Below are 21,534 nucleotides of genomic sequence, written 5' to 3'. Positions count from 1 at the left end.
GCCTGGCGTGCTGTGATTCATGGGGTCACAAAGAGTCGGACATGACTGAGCAACTGATCTGATCTGATCTGATCTGATGGTATAATTGATCAAAGGGGCTTATTATCTAGAACTTCCCATACATCATTCTGGAATGTTCCACTCAAAGGAGAAGAAGCACAAGTCCCATCTTCACTGTTTGGTCAATGGGTAGTGTATTCTGCTTAGTGCCAGAGTAACTTGCTGTAGCATTTTTGGAGAACCCAGATTCCTCTCTGGCCTGGCAGATTCTATCTTAGGCTGAGTGCAGAGAGGCTGCAGTGATATCTGCATCGCTTGCTCCTGGCTTTCTGCCAGTGCACCACGGAGAGCCTGGGTGAAGTCATTCTTCCCTGAAAACCGAGCTGGGAAATTTCTTCTGACATATCGGAATTGACTGAGAAGGTTAAGAAGAGCCTAGCTGAGAATCAGGCTGAGGAGGGTGTTCTTTCAAGTTTAGAAAGGGATCACATTACTCTTACATCTATGGTTTCCTCTACTAAGAAATTATTAAGATGAATTTCCACTGTAAAAAAAAATGGCCATTTGAAAGTACTTGAGAATGTACTAAATTAAACGTTCATTTTTAAAACTGTAAGGCACAATATGTATGAGAAGATCAGGCAGTGCACTCAGAATTATCACTGAAGTTTAATTTGTCTGTTTGCTTATGGGTATCTGGATGGAAATCAGTGGGGCTGGCCATGCTCATTTCTTCTTTCTCTACCTTCTTCCCAAAGGGCCTCATTATAATTCCTTTTTATCCTTTTAGTTCCTTCATGTTCTATTTTCCACATCCTTTTCTCCCCTGGAATCTTACTCTCAGGAAGGAATCTGATCTCAGTTATCTATACCTTATAAACCTTAATGTGAATGCAAACATGGATACTGATACTCGTGGGGGAATTAGAATGATGTCACTTATTGTGAAATAGAAGCTTTGCTTCTTTCATGAAAGAGATAGAGACCAGTACCTAAATACATTTCAAAAATAAACTTGAATATTTATGAGGCAGGGGAGGTATCATGGTTACAAAGGTAGTTTTCCCATGGTGAGGCTCATCCATTACATTTGGATGTGCTGAGCTGTACAATTTCTCCCAGTTGTGGAAAACTCAATTGCATAATTTGTCTAAATTAATACTGAGTGTAACAGAGATACCAGATGTGGAAACAAAATCCTGTAGGCGGAGTTTGACCAACAGAACATAGTCACATATAGAAATTTGCAGAAATCTAAGTGAGAGACTTGTATTTCTAGTGGGCATGGAGTTGAGGGGGTTTCTAGCCAGTCTTGAAGATCTGTCTAGATCTTAAAGGACAGATCAGGTGAAGCAGTTCCCATATGACATTGTTATAAGATTTTATCTGCAAACCTAAAACTGATAAAGTCATGGTGGGTGAGCAACTTTATAAGACCATAGAAGGAAGAAGAATCATAAATGTGTTCCTTTTTGCTTCTGATTATACTTTTCGTATTATGTGATGACCTCATCCAGCGGTCAACAATGACTTCCTTTTGGCCAAAGGTTATTTGACTGTTTCAGAGAGACCTAGAAAACAGTTCCTGGGTTTCTTCTCTGACCATTTGTGACTCACTGATGGCTGTCTTGCCTACTGTTGTTTCCTGGGAATTCTTAGGGAAATCCTGAGACAGACAACTCCTTTGTCTGTAGAAGTTAGCTCTGGAAATGACAAATGAAATTTTTATCTTCAAATAGTACACACTATCTAATCCCAACTGGCTAAAAATGTATGTATATTTACTAGCTTCCCTGAAAAAGTATAGGAAGCCTTGGCATCAAGATGTTAACTAGAGTAAGGAGTCCTTGCCTTGTAGCATTTATCAAAATTGCTTGTGCAATGTAGTTCATTACTTGTAGTTCATTACTTGTGTAATGGTTGGTTATCAATTCCTTTCCTCAAACAAGGACTCTGTCTTATACCAGGCTCAGAGTAGTGTTAACTAAACTTCTGAGTGATGGAATAAGAGGTGCTTATTTTCTTGTTTCTGCTTTTTTCTAGTTTTACAGCTTCCACTATGAGCATACTGTATTCCTCATTACAAAATGCAAGTCTTACTAAAATGAAGGGTACATACTTAAGTATTCTCTATTACTTTTAAGAGAAGATATTTCTGCAGCTGAAGAAGAAACCTACATGGAAAGGACTAACAAAGAAAGGGACACATTGAGGAGTGTGGGGAAATGGTAGGTTTCCTCTCTTGGATCTGAGAGCTTGTTAAGAAGAGGAGATATCCTAAAGAAAGCACAGAGTGTGCCAAGATCAAAAGAAGTCCATTCCCACAATAGCAGATAATTGACCTGGTGGCTTTGTCTTCACTTAAAATAATGACACAATTCATATTTATTCTTTACCCTTTAGCACTGGGCTTGCTTTTTCAAGGAAAAAAAATACGTGCGACTGTTACTACAGAATCACTTGTTAGATGTATTATGTTTCAGGATATATTTCTAGGCACTTCATAGTGGAAATTTGGCCCTTGGAGCTTAGGCTTGGTTTTCATCTGTTTCCTGCGTCAGTATATTTTAGTATGTCTTTAAGTAAACTGGGTAGCAAACTCTCACCCCCCATAATTTATGACTGATCGGAATAGCTACGACTATTTTTACTGTCAGAAGAATTTAAATTTACTACATGACAGTCATATTCCACAGTCGCATTTAGTATATTAAAACCACCGGAGAAGTTACTTACACAGAACTAGGGCAGTAGGTCTTCAGTAATGGTCGTTTGGTAATGTATCTTTTGATTTTAGGTTGAAAAGAACCTTGATGTTTTGGGGTTTCTGATTTTCAGATGAGTGGCTAATAGCCTATTTTCAGAAAAGCCCTGGGGACAGGAACATGTACTTGGCTTCGTTGAGTGCAGAACCTCTGCTTCTTGGTGGACCGCGGTTTGACTTTGTTTGCAGAGTTGCCGTGGTATAACAAAGCACCCTTTGTGCCTTCCCAGTTGTCCTTGCCAGCCATCACCTGCCAATTGGTTCTTGTCTATGGAAGTGTTCTGAGTTGGAAAATGAGGCGAGAAATACCTTATTTAATTCTAGGCTACTCCTACCTTTTGGATACCATTACATTTGAAAGTTTAGGATTTGGCCTGGTTCACTTGCTCATTTTTTCACTTGAAAATGTGCATTAACTCATTTTTGCTAATTTGCTAACTAATCTTTTAATTTGCTATCAGGGTCCTGTGCTAGGCACTGTGGAATCAGATTCAGAGAGGAGAGATAGGCTGTGTTCTCATTAAGTTTACAGAATTAGAGACAAGAAAAACATCAAATGAAAAGCTACTCAGCCTTTAAAATTTTTTTTTAAATTTTATATTGGAGTATTGTTAATTAACAATGTTGTGGTTGTGTCAGCTGTACAGCAGTGTAATTCAGTTACACATACACATGTTATCTATTCTTTTTCCAATTCTTTTCCCATTTAGGCTATTACAGAGTGTTGAGCAGAGTTCCCTGCATCCTACAGTGGGTCCTTGTTGGGTATCTGTTTTGAATAGAGCAGTGGCTACATAGCCTTTTAATTGCATCTGTGATCTGGTCTGCTGTAAGTATTATGAGAAAGTCTAAGTGGAAGATACGCTAGGGGGAAGTAGCTAGATGGGAGGTATGCAGAAAGCCATGACTTTATGAGAAGGCCTTGAAGTAAGAAGGCCTTCTGTCATCACAGAGATGCGGTGACTGCCGCTCAGTGTGGGAGAGTGAGTGTGCCCTCAGAGAAGATAGAGCAGGGGTCAGGGGTCAGATTGTAAGGCTCCTACCCACGTTGAGAACTTTGGACTCTGAACTCCGTGCTTTCAGCTGATTTAAATGTCTCCTTTAGGAAGAATGTGTAGGGAACACATTTCATTTGCATGTAGTTTGGCCACCCCTCCTTTAGCCCCCTCGCTGCTTTGGAAATCGCTTGCCTATCGTTCTATCCCCATGATTATCATGGAGACAGTGGTGTTGCATTAGGCCACTCTGTGTCTCAACCACAGTGGATTTATCCAGGGGTTTTTCTTATTTGATCCCCTGGGGTATTGGAATTGACTCTGAGAATGAGAAGTTAGTTTCGTGATGGCTAAAACAGTGGACCAAAGTGAAGAGCTGTTAGGAGGCTGTGTTCTGTTGAGTGGCCTGAGACCAGAATGGAGGAATGGAGAACTGAAGATGAAATCAGAGAGGCAGAATCCATTCCTGACTCCTCCACATGCTCCAGGCCCTGATTCTAGATGTTTCTAGAGAAAAGCAAAAACAAGAAAGTAAGTACCTCTCATTCCATCACTCAGAAGTTTAATTAACACTACTCTGAGCCTGGTGTAGGACAGAGTCCTTGTTTGAGGAAAGGAATTGATAACCAACCATTACACAAGTAATGAATTAGAATTCTGATAAATGCTACAAGGAAAAAATATAGGACAGGATGCTATGGAAACTACAATGGAACTCCTTACTCTAGTTTATATCTTGGTGCCAAGTCTTCCTGTACTTTTTCAGGGAAGCTGGTAAATATACATACATACATTTTATCCATTTGGGATTAGATAGTGCATTACTATTTGAAGATAAAAATTTCATTTGTCAGGTCCTTTAGCCTTGGATTCCATAACATAATAGTATTCCTCTAAAAAAGTCTTCTTGCCCCACTTTGTGTTAAAACTAGCCAGAGTTAGTTTCAGTGACTAATGTAAAATTATTTTTTTTCTGTGTATAAAGATATTTATAGACATGTATTACAATTTTGCTTTAGGCCCATCTTCTGATTGTAAGTGGGCCTCAAAGCTTGTTAAGTCATGGAAAGTCAATTATCCTCTATTTTAGTTTGAGGATACAAGGGAACAGGAGAAGTTCAGTTCATCTAACATTTCCCAAGAAGGAAAATGTGTTCCAAGGAAACTCTGCTGCTTAAGCAAAAACACTTTAACAGGATAATTTATGGATCTGAGTGTAAAACCTTAATAAGAAATGATATTTTACCTGTAGTCTCTCTCATCTGTGTCTTTACAGCTCACTCAGGTCTTATTTCTTTTTGAAGGTGGTATAAACAGCAGTACCATTAACATAAATTAAAAATGTGGTTTATTTGTAAGCATGACCAACTGCATTTTCTGATTTCTGTCTTTGCTGCACTCTCAGCTCTTGGAGTGAGCAGCTTTGCTAATGGAGGGTCACTTGCACCGGTCTGGCTTCTGGGTCTGCTAGTTTGCATGAACAGCCTCTGCCAACCACTGCTGAGATTTGAGAAAATGCCACTCTGAAAATAGGCAAATTAAAGACAATTCTGCCATGGTGTGGTTACCAGCTGCTCCTCTTACCTGGTTACCAAGCTCACTGTGAAACTGTACAGAACAGTAGAGAAGAACAGGATCTGTGGATTCAGGTCTGTGTGGAAACCCCACCTCTGCTTTTCTCACACTAAGTGATTTCCAGCAAGTTACCTGATCTTTCTAAATCTCAACTTGCTTATCAATAAAATGGGTTACTAATAGTACTTAGTGCATCAGAATGGTATGCTTCAGTAAAATAATACTTATGAAGCCATAATAAGCTTTTAAGTACTGCTGCTGCTGCTGCTAAGTTGCTTCAGTCATGTCCAACTCTGTGCGACCCCATCGACAGCAGCCCAGCAGGCTCCTCTGTCCCTGGGATTCTCCAGGCAAGAATACTGGAGTGGGTTGCCATTTCCTTCTCCAATACATGCATGCCTGCTAAGTCGCTTCAGTCATGTCTGACTCTGTGCGACCCTATGGACAGCAGCCCACCAGACTCCTCTGTCCACTGGATTCTCTAGGCAAGAATACTGGAGTAGGTTGCCATTTCCTATTCCATTTAATTACTAGTATTGCTCATTATATTATGACTGTTATTATGTAAAGCAGTTACACAATGCCTAGAATTTGATAAATGTTGTGGCTCTTTTATTCTTAAAATGTACATATCCATATTTTTAAAAGTTCAGTGGGTAAACATCTCACCTGTCCTTTCTGTCCCTGTACAGCAGGTGAAGAATCCCTGACTCGTTCCAACATCTCATTTTATAGACAGAGAGACTGAAACCCAGAAGAGCCGCAGTTTCTTAAGGTCAAGCAGTGCCTGGCAGAGCTGGTTGTGGAGCTCAGGGACCTCGTTCTTAATTCAGTTTTGTACACACAATGCCGCCTATTTCATGTGTAGAAGATAGCACATTCTTTGGCTTCATTGATATGTATATGGAGGGCACATGACTTTTGTGAAAGATACTGTTTGAGGCCATCCCAAACCTTCAGACTTGTGAATAAGGAAATGTTAATATAGATCCTTGTTTGTCCCAAATCATATTTCTGTTAGAGATCACGTGTTTCCTGTGCAGAGCCTTATTTACTAAAATATCTTCCTTTGCTTGGTGGCAAATTTTCCTAAGAATCTGAGTTTGTAATCATTTCACAGGTATTATTGCACCCAAGAGCAGGGAGGGAATCTCCAAGTTTTATTGCCAGAAAGATTCTGGGCACCTGGATTCTAAATGATTGTCCCAAACACTTCTTGCATTATCCGATGAGCTGTTTGTACTTTAGTGAAATCTTACACTTGAACATGTCATGGATCTTTGGGATTGCTCGTGAGTAATTGAAGCAATGATTGTTAAGTCCTTTCATTCCAGACATTTACTCTATGATGGCTCCATTATACTTGACGTTGGTCAGACTACTGTGTTGCATGGAAGGCCGTATTTTAAGAGGACTACAGCCAAACATAGTGCACATAGGAGCAAGCAAAGAGGATGGGAAGAGTTCTAGGAGTTGAGTTCTGTGACAGAGGGTAAATGAATGGGGTTTATTTGACCTAGAAGAGAGGTGAGGAGGGGTAAAAAATCTGCTTTCAAGTAAGTTCATCTGCATCACTTCTTTCCAAATTCCACATATAAGGGATGCCGTATGATATTTCTCCTTCTCTGTCTGACTTACTTCAGTTCAGTCGCTCAGTCGTGTCCGACTCTTTGCGACCCCATGAATTGCAGCACGCCAGGCCTCCCTGTCCACCACCAACTCCCGGAGTTCACTCACTTACAGTATAACAATCTCTAGGTCCATCTGTGTTGCTAGAATGGCCTTATTTCATTTTTTTTTAATGGCTAAGTAATATTCCATTGTATATATGTACCACCTATTCTTTATCCATTCCTCTGTCATGGACATTTACATTGCTTCTGTGTCCTGGCTATTGTCAATGAACACTGCAGTGAGCATTGGGGGTGCTTGTATCCTTTTGAATTTTTGTTTTCTCTGCTTATATATGCCCAGGAGTGGGATTGCTGGGTCATATGGTAGTTTTATTTTTAGTTTTTTTTTTTTAAGGAACCCAATACTGTTCTCCATAGTGGCTGTATCAGTTTATAGTCCCACCAACAGTGCAAAAGGGTTCCCTTTTCTCCACACCTTCTCCAGCATTTACTCTTTGCGGGTTGTTTAATGATGGCCATTTCTGACAGTGTGAAGGGATACCTCATTATAGTTTTGATTTACATTTCTCTAATAACTAGTGACGTTGAACATGCATCATGTGTTTGTTGGCCATCTGTATGTCTTCTTTGGAGAAGTGTCTGTTCAGGTTTTTTGACCTAACAGAGCTCCTGATTCCTGTTCCTTCCCCAGTGTTCTCTGTCTCAATAAATGGCATCATAGTCAACTCAGGTATATGAGTTTCCTATTGCTGGTGTAACAAATTACTACTAACTGAAAACAACACTAAATTCATGTCACAGTTCTGGAGGTCAGAGTTCTAAAATGGGGTGGCAGGGCCACGTTCCCCCTGGAGTCTTCGTCTCATTGCCGTTTTCAGCTTCTGGAGGCTGCTTGTACTCCTTGGCTGCTGGTCTGCATCACTCTGACCTTTGCTTTCATTGTCACATCTCCTTGTTGGACTCTGACCCTCCTGTCCCCATATTTTCTTTCTGAGGACCCTTCAGATACATTGGGCCCACCCAGATAACCCAGGATAATCTCCCCATCTCAACATCCTTAATTTAAACACATCAGCAAGTTTCTTTTAACATGGAAAATAACATGTTCACAGGTTTGGAGATTAGAATGCAGATAACTTTGGGAGCCATTATTTGGCTTACTACATCTTCCCTGGTGGCTCAGATGGTAAAAAAAAAATCTGTGTACAGTGCTGGAAACTAAGTTCAATCCCTGGGTCAGGAAGATCCCCTGGAGAAGGTAATGACAACCCACTCTAGTATTCCTGCCTGGAGAATCCCATGGACAGAGGAGCCTGGTGGGCTGTGGTCTATGGGTCACAAAGAGTCAGACACGACTGAGCGACTAACGCTTTCACACCAAGTTCTAGGGCCATAACTATGGTGTTACCCTCTGTTTTTCATTCATCCAGTCCATCAAGTCCTGTTGCTGCTACTGCTAAGTCACTTCAGTCGTGTCCAACTCTGTGCGACCCCATAGACGGCAGCCCACCAGGCTCCCCCGTCCCTGGGATTCTCCAGGCAAGAACACTGGAGTTGGGTGCCATTGCCTTCTCCAGTGCATGAAAGTGAAAAGTGAAAGTGAAGTCGCTCAGTCATGTCTGACTCTTAGCGATCCCATGGACTGCAGCCCACCAGGCTCCTCCGTCCATGGGATTTTCCAGGCAAGAGTACTGGAGTGGGGTGCCATTCTCTACTATTACCACCTCACCCACCACATTTTCTCACCTGCACCACTGACGCCCAAGCCTTTTCATTTGGTTGTCCTGTGTCTGCCCTTGCCTCCCTACTGTTTGTTTCCCTCACAGAAGCCAGAATGGCTTTTAAAAATGTGGGTCAGGTCACACCACTCCTCTGCACAAGCCCTCCAGGAAGTTTATATCTTACTCAGAAAAAAAAAACATCCACATCCCTTTCCATGAGTTATGGGCCTTACCCTTTGGCCCACTCAGCCTTGCATTTCTTACCTCCTCTCCTCTCTCTGCCTTGCTCTCTGCTCCAGCCACACCAGTTCTCTTGCTGTTTTTTAAACTTGCCTGGGACATTCTTCCCTCAGATATCTACATGGCTCCTTTTCTCTCTTCTTTCATGTCTCTGCTCACATTTTACCTCCTCAAAGCACTAAGAAGCATTGCTGTAGGGAAGTAACAAAGACCATAAGCAGATAGTTACTGTACTATTGAGTTAAGAATGGGCAGAGTGGGAAGTACCAGCTGCCCAGGGAGGGGCATCAAATCTGAGTGAGTGTGAGTGTGCTTCAGTTCAGTTCTGTTGCTCAGTTGTGTCCGACTCTTTGCAACCCCATGAACCGCAGCATGCCAGGCCTCCCTGTCCATCACCAACTCCCGGAGTCTACCCAAACTCCTGTCCATTGAGTTGGTGATGCCATCCAACCATCTCATCCTCTGTTGTCCCCTTCTCCTCCTGCCCTCAATCTTTCCCAGCATCAGGGTCTTTTCAAATGAGTCAGCTCTTTGCATGAGGTGGCCAAAGTACTGGAGTTTCAGCTTTAGCATCATTCCTTCCAAAGAAATACCAGGGCTGATCTCCTTCAGAATGGACTGGTTGGATCTCCTTGCAGTCCAAGGGACTCTCTAGAGGCTTCTGCAACACCACAGTTCAAAAGCATCAATTCTTCAGTGCTCAGCTTTCTTTATAGTCCAACTCTCACATCCATACATGACTACTGGAAAAACCATAGCCTTGACTAGATGGACCTTTGTTGACAAAGTAATGTCTCTGCTTTTTAATATATAGGTTGCATATGTATTTATTTATTTTTGGCCGTGCTGGGTCTTCGCTGCTTTGTGTGGGTTTTCCTTAGTTGTGGTGAGTGGGGCCTAGCTCTTTATTTCTTGGGCTTCTCATTGCGGTGGCTTCTTTTGTGGAACACAGGCCCTAGGTGTATGGGCTTCAGTAGTTTCGGCACACAGGCTCAGTAGTTGTGGCTCTTGGGCTTAGTTGCTCCATGGCATGTGCAGTCTTCCTGGACTAAGGATAGAACCCATGTCCCTTGCATTGGCAGATGGAGTCTTGTCCAGGATGCCACCAGGGAAGTCCTGTGAGTGTGTGTTTACTTGTGGCACTAAAGGGTTTGGTAGAGTGGCATTGACAGAAAAAGGCAGCAGAAAGAGATAATAGCTGAGGTAAGCTTTGAGGAAAGGAGCAGGGATTTTAAGAACAATAATCATAGCTACCACTTATGGTAGTATGGTAGTATTACACACCTGTAGTGACTTCACTTTCACTCTTCACTTTCATGCATTGGAGAAGGAAATGGCAACCCACTCCAGTGTTCTTGCCTGGAGAATCCCAGGGATGGGGGAGCCTGGTGGGCTGCCGTCTATGGGGTCACACAGAGTCGGACACGACTGACTCGACTTAGCAGCAGCAGCAGCAGCAGTGGTTAATCACAAAGAGTCGGGAATGACTGAGCACCTAACATTTACTTACTTATTTACTTGGTGGTTAATAGGTGATAGTGATCACTTTTTCTTCTTAGCATGTTTCAGGGCCAGTGCTACTCATTTTATTTCCTATTACACTTATTCAGTACATTACTTCATGTTAATCCTCACACATCTCTGTGAGGTTGGTATGGTTATTCTCCCCATTTTTCAGATAAGAAAACTCAGTTGTAGAGGTCATTTGCCAAAGGTGACACAGCTAGCAAATGTCAGCAGTGAAATTTGGATTTTTCTTCAAAGCCTAATCTATTAACTACACAAACACTATTCTGCCTCTCCTCTTAAGGGTGTGTGTGTGTGGTGGGGGGAGGAGGTGCGTGTATGTGCGTGAGAGGGAGGGGGCCCACCAACTGTGTGTTATTATTAAAGTATACAATAGGAGGTGGGGAAAATAAGGACATATGAGACACAAGGCTGGCAGGATAGGCATGGTTCTGCTTCCATTTCCTAGGTTTAAGTATCAGGCTTTTCCTCTTTCCTCTTTCCTCACCCCCCAGGGGTGAGATTTCTAAGCAACAACTTTTGTTGGAGTTATCCAAAGAGAAAAAGAATGCTTAGTTTCACGTGCGGCTGTGAGGCCTCAAAAGCTGGAGAAGTGAGGCCAGCAAATTGAGCTGGGCTCCTGACGTGATTGCCGGAGTGCCAGGAGGTTCTGAGCTTGGCAATTCGATTCACCTCCATCTGCCCTTCCTTTTGGGGGGCCCGTCTCACTGATGATGAGCTCGCGGTGGGAGGAGAGCCCGAGCCGAGTCCTGTTGGTGTCCCTGTGATGAAGAAATCACGTGCACCCTTTCAAGGTGATGTGAAGAGGCGACTAAACAATTTTGAGAAGCTCCAGCTGGAAATCTAGTTAGATGACATTGACTGGCCCAGGGAGGGGTTGGGTGCAGTCCCCCACACCTGACCTTACATAATGTAGCATGTCCCCGGATGGTGACGTGCAGTTCTTCATGTACTGTGTATTAAAAAGCTACATTGGCTTATTCCTAACAGGGAACCAGCTCTGACCTGCATTTTACAGCAGCTGTCTGCTGCACTGTTCAGCATCATGCACGAGGTCAGCCCGTCCCCAGCATCTTTTCCTTTTGTGACAATGTTATAAAAAAACGCTCCTTAACTGTTCCTATTCTCCCTCATCTGGATTTGATATCCTGCTTGCCACCTAGCCTTTTCAGAGAGCTCCTGTTGATCATACCCTTCTTCAGTTTTTATTTGTCTAAATAAAATGTGGAGAAAGGTAAAATGTTTGTGTGTAAACCACAAATCTGCATTGTCCAGGTGGCAGCTGCTAGCTACATGTGGCTCCTGAGCAGCGCTTGCAATGTGGGTAGTCCAAGTAAGATCTCCTCTAAGGGTAAGATACACAGTAGATTACAAAGGCTTCATGCCACAAAAAAAAGAATGTAAAATACCTCATTAAGAATTTTTATATTGATTCCTTAGTGAATGATAATATTTTGCTTTATTATATTAAAGTCTGATACTAAAGGGTATCCCAGGTAGTGCTAGTGGTAAAGAACTTGCCTGCCAATACAGGAGATGTAAGTTGCAGGTTTGATCCCTGGGTTGGAAAGATCCCCTGAAGGAGGACATGGCGACCCATTCCAATATTCTTGCCCAGAGAATCCCACGGACAGAGGAGCCTGGCAGGCTACAGTCCATAGGGTCGAAAAGAGTCAGACATGATTGAAGTGACTTACCCTGCAGATGAAACTAAAGTTTATTTCCTATTTATTTTTTACTCTTTGAATGTAACTATAAGGAAATTTAAAATTATAAATGTGGCCTACATTTGTGGTTTGCAGTATACTTTTGTGGGACAGCCCCTCTCAGCCTAATGAGATTTCTGTCTGCTGTAATCCATTCTTGGAGCAGAAGATCAAGTGAATTAAAAATTCCCCATCCTCTCCTCGCCCTTTGCCTTTGTGGTCCTGGACCCACTGATTAAATCCTGTTCAGGTATTAGGCACTGGGACTGTTGATCGCCAGGTGGCTGCTGGTTGACACTTGGCCTCATTTCTACTATCCTCAGGCCTTTCTCTGGGCTTCTCAGCAGACTGTTCTCAATCTGCCAGCCCTAACTGTGAGCCATTTCGCAGTTCTGACCTCAGCCTTCTTTCCCTTCCCTTCCCTTCTCACTTTATACTTCCCTTGGATGATTCTGTCCATGTTCCTGGCTTCATTTACCATCTTCAGACTGATGATATACAAATTTGTGTCCTCTGCCCCAACTCCTCTCCTGACATCATTAATTCAGCTGCTGGATGGATGACTGCTTTGAGTTGCCCTGCAGGTCCCTCAAAGCTCAGCATGTCCTCAGTGGGACTCTGACTCTTTGTCCCATGTTTGTTTCTGTCCCATTTTGTCTTCAAGTCTTAGGAGTCATGGTAACATCTATCCATTTCTCCAAGGCAGGTACCCAAGCAATAACATCCTTGGTGCCTGTCTCTTACATCTCTACGTCTAGTCAATACCCAGGCTCCATCAGTTCTGCTAAATCTTTTTGAGTCCATGCTCTTCTCACCACATTCTCCGCTACTGCCATAGCTCAGGACACTGTTTTCTTTCTATCTCTGTGTGCCTTAGTTTCCCCACTTCCTTCCTCTTTGCCTCTAGTCTTACTTCCCTCCAGGTCCTTCTCTTCAGTACAACCAATATGATCTTTGTAGGACATAAAAGTTCTTGCTTTTAGGATCAAGTCCATATTCCTTTATGTGGCCTACAAGGACCTGTGTTTTCTGGATTCTGCTAGCCTTTCCAGCCTCATCTCTTGGTTTTCTCCCCACCAGCCCCATTCCCTATCCACTATCCAAACCAGACTTTATGCCTCACAGGACTCCCTCCCTTCCCTTGCTGGCTTTCTCAGTTTAGGTTAAGCATTCCCACTGTGCTCCAGGCTTCCTCTACCACTGTTCTGATGATGCTACTGGGCCATAACTGTTGGTTTAATTGTCTTTCTGTGCCCTTTAGTCTATGAATCCAGGAGATCAGGGAGTCTGTCTTTCTTGTTTATCTGTATCACAAGGGCCTGTGCAGTGTCTAACTCATGCCAGGAACTTCAGTAAATCTTTATGGAGTAAATGAATAGCTAATTCAACTATTGGAGGTGGTTATAAGATTGGATGAACTTCCCAAGTGGATCCGTGGGTAAAGAATCTGCCTGCACTGCAGGAGATGCAGGTTTGATCCCTGGGTTGGGAAGATCCCCTGGAGGATGGCATGGTAACCCACTCTAATATTCTTGCCTGGAGAATCGCATAGACAGAGGAGCCTGGTGAGCTTCAGTCTATGGGGTTGCAAAGGGTCAGACATGACTGAAATGACTGAACATGCACGCATGCATAACATTGGACAGGAAGTGAAAGTCGGACTCACATCCCTTGGCTCCTTGCCTGTGGGTGGGGTATGAGCACAGCCACTCAGAACAGTGCTGGCTGGCCAACAATGCTGGACTGGCTTCTGCTCCACCAGCTAGTTGTTCACTGTTTAGTGACTGGATCATGGGGAGGCACAGAATCCTAGCAATTATTTGTGAAGTAAAGTGAAAGTTCAGTCGCTCAGTCAGAATGGGTTGCCATTCCCTTCTCCAGGGCATCTTCCTGACCCAAGGATTGAACTTGGGTCTTCCGCATTGCAGGCAGATTCTTTACCTTCTGAGTCACCAGGGAACTGGCACATACTGGTGAAAGATCTGGTGGGGGAAAGAGTTCACATTTAATGATTCAGAATAATTTTTATTTGTGTCTGTATGTATCTGGGACCTTCATTTACCTGTTTTGCTCTTACCTGAGCTTCCTAAGACCCATTGGCAAACTTGGAACACTTTATGATTGAAATGTACATGAGACAAGATCCCCGTGGGAGCTCTTCTCTTCTGTCTATGCAGCATTTACCTGGCACTCCTGGGAAGGTGTATTTAACTTCCAGACAGTTTCAAGCAACAATGGCCAAGTGTGAGATGGAGATAGTTACACAACATGAAACATACAAGATGGGCTTTGTTTCTCACCTAACAGTGTATTTCACGTCTCCTTGAAGATGTGATTTAGAGGTGTTCTCTAAGTTAAATAAACATTTAATGTCCGATTCGTTCTCACTTCGTTCCTCTGCAGGAAGACACAGGTGGCCTCTCACTGTGCTTCTGGGCTGTGTTTGCACGGCATCTGCACTGAATCCCACCAAGTTGCTCACAACTTCCACAAGGTCTGAGGATTTGACAAGGTTTAGGTCTGGATACAGCAGAATGATGAAACAGTGAGTGCTGGTGATCAGAATATGCGTGGTGGTTTGGGACTCGGCTTCACACTGAACCCCTTCCAACTTGCAGTCTGAGACTCTGTGGTCCATCTGGAAGGAGCCATAAAGCATCTTTTGTCATCTTGTTTCAGTACCTAGAATACATTCAGAAGATCAGAAGTGGGTTTCTCTGTACAAAAAAGCATCTGTTTCCCATCAGCAGACAGCAGACTCCTTTGTAGCTGGATTCAGAATCTTTGTTGTGGACTGCTTCTGGCACTATCTCAGCTTTTGCAGGTCTGGGGGTGACTCCTTTTTGTTTCTATGCCTTCTCTTTAACAGCAAGATCTGCTTCATCCTGATATATTTTTAAGTACCAGTCAGGGTGTGACTTGTTCCCTTGTGAAGGTGCTCACTGATGCCCACCACCCCCGTCTCCTACTCTAATTTCCAGTTTCTGTGTTAGAGTCTTATTTAGATAGATGGAACCAATTGAGTGGGCCCTGCTGAAGAGCCATATTCAGTTACTGTAAATCTTCCTCCTGGCGTTGCAGACAGTGAGATCTCCTGGGATTTTGTTGGGAAATCTTATTGGATTTGCAAGACTTAAGTTAATATAGAAACCCTCCCCAAATAGTAAAGGGCCTCATTTCTTTGCCTTGAAAGATGTTTTCAGAGTCTGTCTCAAGAGTCTTGCTGATAAGGAAGTTACTTCTAATATTTCAAGAAAAACAGAACACACAAAGCCTTCTATTTTCTTAATACTTTGCCTCTCTGTGCCCTCTTTAGTGTCATTTTTATGCTTTTCCTCTACATTTCTTTCCCTCTTTCTCTCACTCACTCATTAACCTTAGGCCCGTGTTCCAAATGGACTTAATTACTAGCCATGAAACTTGGTAGTGACGTCCTTAAGGGAAAAGTCTTTCTTCTTTCATTCCACTCCCCACCCCGCCCCCTGCCCTTTGGTGAGCAGTGAATATCTCTTACAGACGTAAGTGAATATGTTTCATGATGAAGTATGTTTTTTCCTAATCAAGTGAGCATCTCCTTGCTCATATAAAGGGTGCAGTTCTGTTACTCTGAGAAGCAGCATCTAACAGAAGAAAGAGTGTTGGCCTTGGAGTCAGAACCATGTTAGAAACCCTGCTCCATCTTTATTTTGAGCACATTATATCACTGCTCTGCATTTCCATTAATTTGTCTGTAACACGAGGATAATAATATCTACCATGCCATGTTAACATTAAGGACAGTATGCTGCGGCTGCTGCTACATCGCTTCAGTCGTGTCCGACTCTGTGCGACCCCATGGACGGCAGCCCACCAGGCTCCTCCGTCCCTGGGATTTTCCAGGCAAAAGTACTGGAGTGGGCTGCCATTGCCTTCTCCAAGGACAGTATACATACTATAATAAGTACCTAGCATATAGTGGACATTCAAATGGTAGTTCTAAACAACTCCAGCCAGGATCTTTGATAAATGTCTTCTTTCAGCCTTCTTGAGTCCAGGAGCCTTTGTAACCTTCATGCCTTCAGTAAACTATATCTTGTGTTTCAAAAACTCAAAGACACGTAAGTTAGTGGTTAAAACAAAATCCAGAGTTTCCCAGGTCTTCAGTGATGTTTTTAAAAGGAAAGTTTGGAGGCAGGAAACAAGATTTCTGGAATCATCTTTAAGACTTTTGTGTGCTCATGGTAATTAGCTTCATAAAATGCATGTCCTCAAAGATGTGGGTGGATGTGTAAACAAGGAAGCTGGTGTTACAGGAACCCATGCATCATGGAAGGCCCAAACAACTCCCTCTGAGGAAGAATGTCCCTGGGACTTGGGCTTTAATCAACATGAGAAGCCATCATGGGGGCTCCAGGCCATTAGTAATATTTCTGTTGGCGGCAGAGTGATACTGTATCCACTTGGCTGAAAAATATGAATTTTCTACTCTCTTAATAACAGACGGTGGTGAAGGGGTACATAGTATCTGTTATGGGCTGCGTGTCTGTATGCCCTCCAAATTCACATGCTGAAACCCTAGTCTTCAGTCTGATGGTACGTGGGCATGGAGCCTTTGGGAAGTAATGAGATCATGAGGGTAGAACCTTCGTGATTAGATTAGTACCCTTATAAGAAGAGATGGGAAGAGCATGCGTCCCCTCTGTCTGTCTCTCTTTCTGTCTTTATCTCTCTGTCTCTCTCTGTCCTTTGTCTCTGTCCTCATCCCTGTTTCTGTCTGTCTCTCTCCTTTTTCTCTTGGCCATGTGAGGATCCATCAAGAAAGTGGCTCTCTATACACCAGACAACGGATCTGCAGCACCTTCATCTTGGATTTTCCAACCTCCCGAACTGTGAGAAATAAATGTTTATTTAAACCACCAGTCTATGTTATTTTTTTTAGCAGCCCAAACTGACTAAGACAGCAATGAAAGGGGCTGTGGCAGGTAGTATGTTATTCAAATAAAGTATGTAGACTTTATTGCAAATCTGAAATGGAAATAAAATCAAGAGTCTGTATTTATTTATAATAAACTTTGTGTGTTAAGTGGGCTTTTCTGTTCTCATATTTTACTGTGTGTCGAAATAATAAACATTTATGATATTCTTATGGCTTGTAGTGTTTTCACCATTTTATGTGGATTATCTTATCATTCTTCACCATGGTGCTGAGGAAGGTATTATTATTTTCAGTAGCATCAATAGGTTAGAATAAAGATTCCACAAGGGCACTTGGTAATGTGTCGGTGGTCTCTGTCTTCTGAGATTTCAGTGATGAAAGGGCTGTCTGCTCGTTTGGGGAGGCAGCCTCCTGTTAGTGTTATGAGCCATGGATTGTGTGCCTGGGGTTCTCCACACGAGGTAGGTGACCGCGGGCACACCTTCCAGCTGTTCCCATTACCTTAGAACATCCACAGTCTTGATCACATCTTTAAGGTCCTGTATGATTCAACTTTGTCTTTTGTAATTCACCCCATATCTATCTTTTTCCGTAACCAGCTTTGTCTCCACATAGCAGGTGTTGCTACTTGACATTGCTATGTGTAGAACAGGAAGATCCAGCTACACACACCAGGTAAGGAGTCTTACCATATGGATGATGGCAAAGAGCATGACAATGCTAACCACAGACCTTAGCTCACAGCAGCACCTTTGTGCTCCAAGTTTCCAAGGAGGACTTAACACACAAAGTGCTGGTTGGAACAGTGCTTTACTTAGAAAGAAGTGATGCAGCATGATCGGCATCTGTGGTGTGTCCTTGTCTCTCATGGCCAGCGGATCACTCCTGATAACTGACACATGGGCTGGACTGCATATACCCCGCTGAAGTTGAAGACCCCTTCTCTTCCTGTGGAGAGGGCAGAGGGCAAATATACTGGTGGGGCTCACCAAGTGCCGAATAAAACACATGCTTAGGCATTACAAGCAAGTTCACTGCCTCCTGGAACAGGGGACGATTTCTCCTAATGAGGAAGAGTGTCAGGCCAAGTAGCAGCTTGGCACCTGGCCTCCATATAAGGGAATGTTCCAGGCCCAAAGCACCCACTGGCAATCCTGGGGAGAGGATGCAGGTCATGCAGTGGCTGCTACCCCAACAGTCCACCCCCTGCCCTCAGCATGATGCTAGGAAAAGCAAAGCTTGTCACACTCAGCAGGACCATTGGCCACCTTGCGCATGAGGCAGAGAGATGTTCTGTGTGGTTCATGCCCCACAGAGCCCCACAGCGCCTGCCCAGTGGAAACAGCAGGTGGTCAGGGCCACTAACAGGATCTTCTGAAGAGGTCAGACTTTCTTGGGAGTATGACACTCAGCCAAGAGCCCAGATGTTAGAGTTTAGCTAGCTGGAAAGGTCAAAGTGAGTGTAAAGGAAACTGGATTTACTGATGATAACTGTTCTGCCTTGGCGTGATTTTTCTCCACATAATTCTTTAATTTCCCCAAATTGTTGATGTACATGCAGCAGGAGGTGTTGGCTAGAACACCCTGTTCTGCAAGCAGGTAACCCCACAGTGATCTGGTTACTCATCAGCAGCTTGGCTGGTGAGTTCAGTGAGCCCTGTTGGTCCTGAATGGCCTGGATGGTGGAGTTAGCCATTTCTGCCATGGTCGAGTAGAGGGTGGGTATCATCATTTCTAGGGCCCGTGTGCTATCCTGGTATTTAATTTCAGACAGTTGAGTAGAACCAACTGTCAGTCTTCCCCTTGGGAAGGATGTCACCTGCCACCCTTCAATGGGCCAGCAGAGTGGGGACCGTCTAACCTATATGCAGTTAAGCATCCAGATGGTAGATCTAAGACTCTGAGGCAACAAGACTTCTCCAGGGGAAAGGCCACAGCCCATCAAGGACCACAAAGAAGCATATCTCAAGTGAGAGCCAGTGACTCACACTAGGGAGTGGTGGTTATATGTCATTGACTAATGCAGTTATACCTTGTCTCTGCCTGCTGTTGCCAGCTTGTGGCTTGAAGAGACAACTTATCCCTCTGCCCAGATTGCCTGTATGAGTCAGCAACACCTGACTCCCTGCAGAGTCCTTTCTAATTGTGTTACAGGTGCCATTAACAGAGGACAGTGGAGTCATCCTGCATCTGAACTCGTATCAGCAGAGTCACGCAGTGGACAGATCCATTGATGGCCCATGTCTTAAGTATCGGCCAGGCCACCAAGTTGGGAGACTGAGGCAATAGAGCCCTCAGTCTTGGGTGGCAGATACACTTTGTTTCAAGGCATATTCCTTGGCCACAGCAGGATGAGGGTGTTGTCAATCTAGGCATCACCATGGGTCTTGGGAAGGAAGAGAGAGGTCAGTGCCCAATCCCCATACCTCCCAAGGCAGGAGATGCTCCTTTTGTCACTTGAAGCATGGAGTGTCTGGGGATGGCCACCCAGGCTGTTGGTCCTAACCCAGGGGCCAGTACTTCCTCAGGAACCCATTGCTCTTGCTGTTCCCTTCAGTCCTTTCAACCCATCATTCAGTCCAGGCAATGATGTTATTTCCTGTACAAACTTGGCATGTCCTATAGCATCACCTGTGGAGAGGGGTTGGGAGTTCCTGATGCTGCCAGGGAATCCCAGTACTGTGGTATTCTGTGACCCGCTCCCCCCACCAACAGCCCAGGGGACTCCATCAGCTTTCAGTTTGGCAGAACCATTGTTCAATCAGTCCATGGCTTCAGAGGTGGTCCCTGGGTGGCTAGGGGAGGGGCCAGGGCATCCCTGCAGGCCACTCTCTTCATGCCCTCATGGTGGCTACCTGCTCATGGAGTCCATGAATCCCTCGAGGTCCTTGGTTTGGGATGATAAATTGGTAGAAATCCAAGTAAGGAGAGTCACATCTGGCCTCAGGGTCACATAAGGCCCTTTGATGGTGAGAGAGTTCATTTTCACTAGAGTCCAACAGCAGTGAGAGGCTTCAGTCCAAAGCAGTTACATTGGGCAGTGGCTTCAGGCAGCTTGCAGGTCAAGAATCCCAGAGACTGGCACCCCAGTGTGGTCTCCGGCTGCCACAGGCTGCAGTCAGCAGATGTGTGGGTATGTGGGTGTTGAGGCCACCTCAGTTCCACAAACCTAGCAAGCACTGTGGTCACAAGGCCAGCCCCTGGCCTCAGCTTGTTGAGCAGCTTCCAGTGCTTGTTGTTGAGAGGAGTCCTATTCTAAGGCGGCTTCCAGAAGGACACCCAGAGGGGGTTCATGCTGTCCCCAGTATGTGGAGAGGCCCTGGGCTTCCTCTTTGTTAGTGGGTGCAGCCAGCGACCATGACCTCTTCAGGAATACTCCCCTGACTTGTTGGTGTGCTCCTGACAATGAGGTGTGGCCACTGAACTCTGGCTGTGATTAGTAGTCTACTGGCTGCCTTGAGAAAATACTGGTCTGTGTTCATGTCATAAAAACCACCCTCCTTCAGAAACACTGTCTCTTTAAGGAAACTCTGAGTCTTAATAAATAACTTTTACCTGGTAGCTCAAATAGTAAAGAATCTGCCTATAATGCAGAAGACCTGAGATCAGTTCCTGGGTCGGGAAGATCCCCCTGGAGAAGGGAATGGCAACCTACTCCAGTGTTCTTGCCTGGAGAATTCCATGGATGGAGGACCCTGGTGGGCTACAATCCACAGGGTTGCTAAGAGTCAGACACGACTGAACAACTAACACTTCTACTAAAACAGTAAAATTTTGCCATTATAAAAGTAACATTTTCTTCTTCAAAGAAAATTTGGGAGAAGAGAGAAACTTAACTCATAATCCCTCCAGTGCAAATATAGAATGGTTACGGTTCTAGAACATTTCCTCCTACTCTGTTTTGTATATTTGTTTGCTGCATGGCACAAAGCTGTGTTTATATTAATGCTTTGCTTTTTGAACTTAATATATTTTCCACGTTGTCACATGACTCGCTTTAAAAGTGGACCGAATATTGAGTATCTACTGATAAGACAGAGACAAAATGGGAGTTTCTACATAAGTTAGCTCCTTTACTACAGCATCTAGTGAGGTGGAGATCAGTATCCTTATTTTGCAGTTGAGGAAATGAAGGCTCAGAATGTTTCCATCACTTGCCCCAATTGTAGAGCTAACAAGGGCCAGCATCAAAATTCATTTGATGTGGGACTGACTTCAAGAACCTGTGTTCTTTTGAGACTTCCCTGGTGGTCCAGTGGCTAAGACTCAGTGCTTCCAATACAGGGGGCCCAGGTTTGATCCCTGGTTGGGGAACTAGATCCTCCATGCTGTGACTAAGAGTTCACCTGCCACAACTAAAGATCCCTTGGGCCTCAACGAAGACCTGGTGCAGACAAATAAATAAAAATATTATAAAAAAGAGCCTGGGTGCTTTAATGGCTATTAAGTATGCAATC

The 21,534-nt window shown here is 43.9% G+C and overlaps 1 protein-coding gene and 1 pseudogene across 1 annotated transcript in view; both read left to right on the top strand.

Annotated features, from left to right (window-relative positions):
* The window catches only part of ST6GALNAC3 (ST6 N-acetylgalactosaminide alpha-2,6-sialyltransferase 3), a 610,381-nt gene that overhangs the window by 37,366 nt on the left and 551,481 nt on the right, over positions 1-21,534 (top strand). The window lies entirely within an intron of this gene.
* On the top strand, positions 1,020-1,172 carry LOC112585893 (annotated as a pseudogene).

This window comes from Bubalus bubalis, chromosome 6, assembly GCF_019923935.1.
Source record: "Bubalus bubalis isolate 160015118507 breed Murrah chromosome 6, NDDB_SH_1, whole genome shotgun sequence".
In the NCBI taxonomy this organism is placed as follows: domain Eukaryota; kingdom Metazoa; phylum Chordata; class Mammalia; order Artiodactyla; family Bovidae; genus Bubalus; species Bubalus bubalis.
Note: the sequence above shows the minus strand (reverse complement) of the source record. Positions and strands in the feature narration are given on the sequence as shown.